The 7,945-nt window shown below is 41.8% G+C and overlaps 1 long non-coding RNA gene across 1 annotated transcript; it reads right to left on the reverse strand.

Annotated features, from left to right (window-relative positions):
• Positions 1 to 2,522: 2,522 nt before the first annotated feature.
• LOC121081639 lies at positions 2,523 to 6,494 on the reverse strand. Its single transcript, XR_005825745.1, has 2 exons — positions 6,354 to 6,494; positions 2,523 to 4,073 (listed from the first exon to the last, which is right to left on the reverse strand). It is a non-coding gene; the product is annotated as an uncharacterized LOC121081639 (long non-coding RNA).
• Between the last annotated feature and the right edge of the window lie 1,451 nt (positions 6,495 to 7,945).

Genomic DNA, 7,945 nt, shown 5'->3' on the forward strand with positions numbered 1-7,945 from the left:
TATTAAGAGATGAAGGTGGGAATGTAATACAGCAGCTCAGTGAAAAGGAGCACCCTCTCCCAAGCTGCAAGCTCGTCAGCGAGGCTCCAAGCTGCCCTTGAGGCTGCAGAGCAGCTCCTCTCTCCACTGCTGCTGCTAATCCCTGCTCCCACTTCCTCCAGGTCATTAACCCTCTTCCCCACCCAGCTGCCTCTCCCAGTCTTTCTAGCCAGGAAGAGGCTGCTGTTTGGTCCAGGTACATGTACTCTTGGGGACATTATATTAGACAGGAGGCAATTTTCCTTTGATTATGTGATATATACTCCCGAAAAGAAATTCCTCAATCGTAAAGAACAGGGCTGGAGCCTTGAGGCACCCAGAGGAAAGAGACAAAAAGCAGGGAGTCAGTAGTGGTGACTCACAGAGGTGGGACAGGATGGGAAACAAAGGATTTCTGCCAGCCTAGCCAGCGCTTGTCCCTGGTCATTCCTGGCTGGAGCACTTAGGTACCTGTGTCTGAACGCAGGACACGCTGCTGGGACAAAGCCCTGTTAGTGCTTGTGGGTGTAAGGGCATGAGTGGGATCGGTTTGTGTAACTCACCTTTTGCTCCTGTAAGCCCCTTTGCTGAATCTACTTTGCTACAGTGTTGCAATGTCATTTGCTACTGAAAAGAACAGGTAAGCACCTTTGATAACAAAGCAAAAGCAGGAGCAGATGGAAATGTCAGGGGAGTGCCACCTGCCTTTGTCTTTGTTTTGTTTTTCAAGAAAAAACAGTTGCAGGTCAGATGGCGATTGCTGCAGGTAAGTTTTCTGTGACCTTCCTTCTTGTGATTGTATGTGGGATGTGAGGAATGCTGCTTTTGGCTGCTTGCTTGACAAATGGGGGATGCTTTGACAGTGAGCTTAGTACTGATATCACATGATTAATAAAATTGAATGTATTGTTAGTAGTTTGACTTTAAGGCAATTAGAACAAATGAGTTAATGGTAAATTCAAAATACAAGCATTTTTGTATGTCCTGCTAACCGCTTCATTAAGGACCAGCAAGTTCTTTGTTTAAAGGAGGAAAGTAGCACCACAGGATGAATGAGCTGACTGGAAGTTTACCAAAAGAAGCATAGCTAGGGGAAAGGCAATTCCAACACGGGGAGACCAGGACGACTGGCTCATTGACCACTGACTCAAGAACCTCTCCAGACCCAAAAAGAAGTGTAGACCGTGCATGGGAACAGTATTAACACTGTTGTCTAAACTCCCCAACTACCAAACCCTGGTTTAATTAAACAAAAATAGCATGAGGTTTGGGTCGAGCTGACCCACCTTCTCAAGCAGTTAATGCTCAAACACCCACCAACCATCTCAAGTGGTCAAAACCGATGATGGGAAGGACTTCTAATCAAAGGAGTCAATCTCGGGAAATAACAGATAGTAATAAGAACACTGTTGAGTAAATTATGCAGAAAGAGGTGTCCAAGTGAAAAAGTTCTGGCTGCAAGAGGAGACAAGCAGATAAAGTGTTGCAATCATCAACCTGCACTAGAAATGAGAAACTTGTAACCAATCCTGTGTGTGAATGAAAATGGCTGATGAAGGTACAAGTACTCTGCTGTATGTAACGTGTGCCCTTGAGTAACTTGGTTACGTGTGCATGTTAGGAGGAAGGATCCCCCATGCACCCAGCACTGCGATAAACCAATGTCGGCTTTCTAAACTATCATTGGATTTGGAGAGTTTTCCTGGTTACGATTTTTGGTAACAACATGAGAAGCGAAAGATTTACTTGACAAATAGGAAACTGAGTGTTAAGTAATGAAGGAATTCTGTAACTTGTGCCTGCTGAACTGTATAGTGTGAACTTTTGACAATGGGTGAGCTAGGCATTTGCGGGTTACCACCTAGGCCCCTCCCTTGCACAAAGTAGAAGAAAGGAAGAGAAATACCTTGACTCAGTGTGTGAATTGGTGCTGCACGCCGGTAACAAACCTGCCTACGGGACAATACTTCTTTCGTTTTGTGAATGACCTATGCGTCCTAATACAGGTAATTTCCCCAGCATGTTACTGAGAATCCTAACAAGGAAAACTCTCCAAATCAAATGATAATTTAGAAAGCCAACACTGGTTTATTGCAGCACTGGAAGCATGGGGCATCTTTCCTCCTAACACGCACACCAAGTTACTCGAGGATACACGTTACATACAGCAGAGTACCTGCACATTCGTAGTACATTATGTATGCATTTTCATTCACGTACAGGACTGGTTACAAGTTCTTTCTCACTCGATGGCTTCTTTCTGCATAATTTTAGTAACTTAGTAGGGGGTTTTTTTATTTGTTTGGTAATTTATTTAGTGATTAGCTGTTCTTTGTCTCCCAAGGTTCACTCCCTTGATTAGAAGTCCTTTCCTTCATCAGTTTTGATGACCTGAGAGGGTGGGTCAGCTTGACCTAAACTTTGTGTGCATACTTGTTTAATATATAGTTAATTCGGGAGTTTAGGTAACAATATATATCAAATAAGTCTCACTCTCTCTGAACTTCTCTTGCAGCAATACAACCCTTCACCATGCAGTTTAATAAAACATACAATCACACAAATATAACAATCATGAGTACAAGAATTACAATTAAATTTGTAACCCACAAGTGTAAATCAGGAAACCAGGACATCAGCCAATTCCAAACTTTTGAAATCTGTAAGAAGTATAATCTTCCGGGATTTCATGCAAAATTTTAGTATGTTTCCAAATCTCTTGCAAGTCGGTAGAAATTGTCCCACTTTGATCCACGTACATGCAACAACAAGTATTGAAAATAGTACAAACTCTGCCTTGAGATGCCAACATCATATCTAATGCCATTCTATTTTGCATATAGTTCTATGAGCTATTTCTGAAACTTACTCCTGTAAAGCCTTTACGGTATCTGCAGTGTCGCTGGCCATCCCTTCCATTAGTGCAGATATATTTATAATTGCCTCTTCCAGTTCAGCAATCCCTAACCCAGGAATAAATCACCTAGCAAAAGAATGAAATCCAATGAATCTTTCTGTAAGGGGGTTTTGACTCCACCTATATCTTTCTCCAGGTAAGTTCTTAACTACAGATTATCACCCAGTGGAACATTGCAGTACTTACTTGCAGTTAATTCTGACAGGTTCACCAGTTGCATTGAGCAATGCCCCACAAATACCTGAGTTCCATAAATGGGTACATACCCAACAGTTGGTCTTATTGGCTATATGTATGGTTTTCTGGATCATCATGAAGTGTCTGTTTTGAGTCTATGGGTTTCTCCTGATCCCACCAAATGTGAGTATTTATCATACCATGTAACAAGCAAAATCCTGCATATATGTAAAACATGTTTAAACAGGTACCGACAAAGAAAACATGTTAACAACCTCAAACCTCCCTGTATACAATCCAGGTCTATATAAGGTCTTATTTTGGTCGTATTTCATGCTGCCTGGCAATATTGCAAGAGACCCAACCTAGAGCTTTATGATTCCTGAGTTGGTTTCAAGCATGAAGGTCCTTCTTGCTTGACAGTTCATTCTGGCCATGTGGCTGGCTTGACCATGCTGTGGTGTATCCATGGAGTGATTCTTTCAAGCCTGACAGCAGTGTAGGTGGTAGGTAAAATATGGAAAGGTCCTTTCCACTTCTCTTTCAATGGCTCATCTGACCACATTCTCAGATACACTTGACCTCCAAGTCGGAAGGATGCACTGGCACATCCAATGGTACAGGTTCTCTTTGTTGAATTTACCAGTACAGTGAGGAAAGAGTCTTTCCCAAAGACAATATATATTCAGTTAACACCCAATCACCAGAAATATGAACTTTGTCTTCCTCTCCTGTTAAATTTACAGCATAAGGTCTTCCATGTAATACTTGAAACCAGCTCGGTTTTTCTTAACTTTTGGGATGATTCTGTTTCTCATTGAATCGATGGGTAAAACATATATCCATTTTAAATTAGTTTATTGGCACAATTTAGCCAATAGTTTCTTTAAAGATCTAGTAATTCTTTCTACTTTCCCACTAGTCTGGGGTCTCCAAGGTGTATGTAAATCCCATTTTATTCCTAAAAGGGAAGAAATTGTATTATTTCTGCTATAAAGAGTGTGTTTCTGTTTGCTGAGATACCACTTGCAACTCCAAATCTTGGTATAATCTCATTTAATAATTTATTTCTTACCTGGAACTCAGTTTGGCAGGGGAGAGCTTTAGGCCATCATTAAAAGGTATCTACCAATACCAAAATATATTTATAATTATTGCGTTTCAGAAAAATCAATCTGCCACTATTCTTCTGGAATAATCCTTTTCTTTACCTCTTCAGGTGGAGGCCATAATCCCATTTTAGAATTATTGTACAACATGTTACGTATTGTTTTACTGTTTGATTGGCATAGCTGTGCATCTTTGGCCCTATTGCCTGTCTCCTAATGCTTGTGATTGTAGCATCTCTTCCCGTGTGAGTTCCTTACAGTGTCTGCTGTAGCGACTTCCGCATTATGGGAGCTGTTAGTGAACATTGTTCAGTAGATATTATCCACCATCTGTCTGAAGTCCTTATACATTTTAGCATCTTAGCTAGTTCATTCTCCTTTTCAGTGTATCTGGGCGCTTCAGTTAGAACGTTTTGAAGAGTCAAGGCTCCCATTGCTTCATTGGCTGCTCTCTTTGCCGTCTCATCAGCGTTACGAATCCCTTGTATGAGTTCACAATGTCCAGGTTGGTGAGCCTTCAATGAATTACGGCCAACTCCTTATGTTTCTCTGAACGGCTTCTAATAATTCCAGTATTTCTGATCCATGCTTAATAGGTGACCCTTTGTGAGGCTGAAAGTCCTCTTTCCTTCCATATTGCCCCATGTCCATGTATGACTCCAAAGGCATATTTAGAGTCAGTCAATATACATATTGACTTGTTTATCCTGTGACAATTTCAAGGGTCTAGTCAAGGCAATTAATTCAGCTTTTTGTGCTGAGTTATTTGATGACAAGGATTGTGATTCAGTCGTGTCCTCCAAAGTTACCACTGCATATCCGGATCATCATTCTCCATTCAGCATGTATAGTCCACTGCAGATTTTCCAGTGGAACATGCTTCAGATCTGGCCTACTGGAAAATATTTGTTCAATAGTTAGTATACAGTCATGTTCCAAGTTTTTATTATCAGATATCAGCAACAAAGTGGCAGGATTCAGTTGTTGCCCTTCAAGTTACGTCGTCCAGTTCCAATAATACTGCTTGACATTGGATCGCTCTACTTAGGTGATAACCAGTGATGTCTCTGTTGCTCCAGCACTGAGGTCACACAGCATGTGGTACAAATCAAAGTTTCTAATCCAATTTTTGCTTCCATTTTCATAGGATATTGTTTTCCTTTTTCTTTTTTCCTCTTACCAGTTTGGGGTTCTGTTTTAATTCTGTCTTTACCGGTGTGGTACTAGCTTTTCCCGGTATTTCAGTAGCCCCATCAACAGAAATACAGCATCCAGGATTTCTTAGGAGACTTCTGGTTCACTTAATTGTTCCCCTTGCATCGGATATAATTGTGCTTTCCAGGCTTTTCCCAGTGGGATGTATAACTGAATGGAATTCTCCAAACAACCCCATTATTTGGGCCTGTAGTTTACTAAGTAGATCCTGACCTAAGAGAGGTATAGGGCATTCTGGCATATATGAGCACTCATGGATACTTTTACCTCCAGTGTGACATTCCTTTGGTTTAAAAAATGGCCTTAATTCTCTCTTTCCAGTAACCCCAACAACTGACATATGAAGTTTACCAAGAAGCCCCTTACAACTAGTTACTATGGAATAAGTTGCTTCTATATCTACCAAGAAATCTATAGTTTAATTCCTCAGCTTTATTGACACCAGGGGATCTGCTGGGGATGCCTCTAAGCTCACCCCCAGTCCCTGACAATCTGAATCTTCTGTACCAACCGTAAGCAGGTCTGCCTCTGGAATGGATGCAGTTGATTGTTTCTTTGGATGTTCATTTTCCCAGTGTCCTTTTTCCTTGCAAAGCATGCACTGATCTTTCCTCAGAGGGATTCTGTTCCTTATATTTCCTCCTATTCTTTATTCTCTTCCATGCCCTCAACCTCTCAGGAAACCTTTTGCCTGAGATGAGGTTTGAGCTTGGGTGAATGCAGCTGCCAAAATTGCAGCATTTTGTTTCTTTACTTTCTCTTTCTGTTTATCTTTTTTTTTCCCCCTCTCCAATCCCTCTCTGCTATTATGACCTTAGGAGCAATTTCAATCAACAGATATACCATCTACTTTTTGCAACTTTTTTGTTATATCTGGAGCTGACTGCCCTACAAACAAAGCAGTAAAAGTCACTTACCCTCTCATTCTCTTCCTGAGTCTTCTCCAACACCATTCTTTTTCCTTAGGCAAGAATCTCCCTCCCTGTTACTAACAACACTGTCCTGACACCATCAGTTGTACATCCTTTTCTTCAGTCTTCGTTTTCAAACACCTTTTTCCAATGTTACAAGCAGAAAAACACCAAGTCAGTTTCTTTCTATCCTCCAGCACTGTCAACACATTAGAATCAAATATCATCAATTTATGCTTCTTCCTTGTTTCAGGATAATTTCTCAAGGCAAAAAAACCCAAATTCACATATGTGACTTTATTTTCCTTTGCATCTGCAAAACAACATTAACTGCAATACTGTATTATAATTTATACTTGTGTTCTTAGGCCATTTTTTCTGATAATCTAAGGTATACAAGGGCCACCAGTGATTACAATATTTTACCAGTTTTTTCCAAGTGAGGGTGTCACCTACAAACTTGTTCCAGTATCTCAATACACAGCCCAACGGAGTACTCTTACAACGGCACCCCACCACCCCCATACCCCCAGCAGAATATCCAATGATCATGTTACAAAATTTTCAAAATCACAAATATTCAATACTTAAACAAAATCCAACAGAGAAAAAATGCAACAAAGACAAAATCCAATAGAGACAAAATCCAGCAAAGTTTCAAATCACCAACACACAAGATCCGGCAAACAATATCCAACAAAGATTCAAATTACCAATACCCAAAATTCAGACTCCAGGTATCCCTGTAATAGTACACAGATTTACGCAGTTGTGCACTTCAAATATCCTGGTGTGAGTCTAGCCCACAATACCAACAGCTTAACGACATGTATTCAGATATTCTGGTGGGACTCTACCCACTCTCCAATACAACCTACTTGTAAGCAACCTAAGTATTTATGACCAATATTGTTAATATTAGAGGGAGCTGTCATAGCAACTCACCTGGCCAGGGAATTAGAGACACTCCTTGAAAACACTCTGGTGTGTGCTTGGAGTCGTTATGACTCCTCTGGTCCGTTGAGATTCCAGAGAGCAAGTCCCACCTGTGTCACCAAATTCTCTTTCCAAAAATCGTAACCAGGAAAACTCTCCAAATCCATTGATAGTTTAGAAAGCCGACATTGGTTTATCGCAGCACTAGGTGCATGGGAGATACTTCCTCCTGACATGCACACGTAACCAAGTTGCTCGAGGATACACGTTATTCGCAGCAGAGTACCTGCACATTCCTAGTACATTACATACGCATTTCCACTCACACACAGGACTGGTTACGAGTTGCTCGCCTCTAATGCGAAGCGGCGTGCACCCTCCGATAGCGCTGCTGGAGTTTGTCACCACCTGCACGTGCTCCCCAGGCCGGGGTTTGCCCTCCCTCGGGGGGGCTCTTTGGGTCGGAGGTCACGATCTCCCACCACCACAGCTGCCTTTGTCCCACTTTCAACCAGCTTTCTGTGGGTCGCAGCGCTCCATCAGCCTGTCTCCTCTTGCAGCCAGACCTCCCTCCCTCCCTCCCTCCCTCCCTCCCTCCCTCCCTCCCTCGGAGGCTTCTTTCTGCAGAGCTTCAGATAACGGCACTCTTCTCGCCATCCACT

Source organism: Falco naumanni, chromosome Z (assembly GCF_017639655.2).
Source record: "Falco naumanni isolate bFalNau1 chromosome Z, bFalNau1.pat, whole genome shotgun sequence".
NCBI classification, from domain to species: domain Eukaryota; kingdom Metazoa; phylum Chordata; class Aves; order Falconiformes; family Falconidae; genus Falco; species Falco naumanni.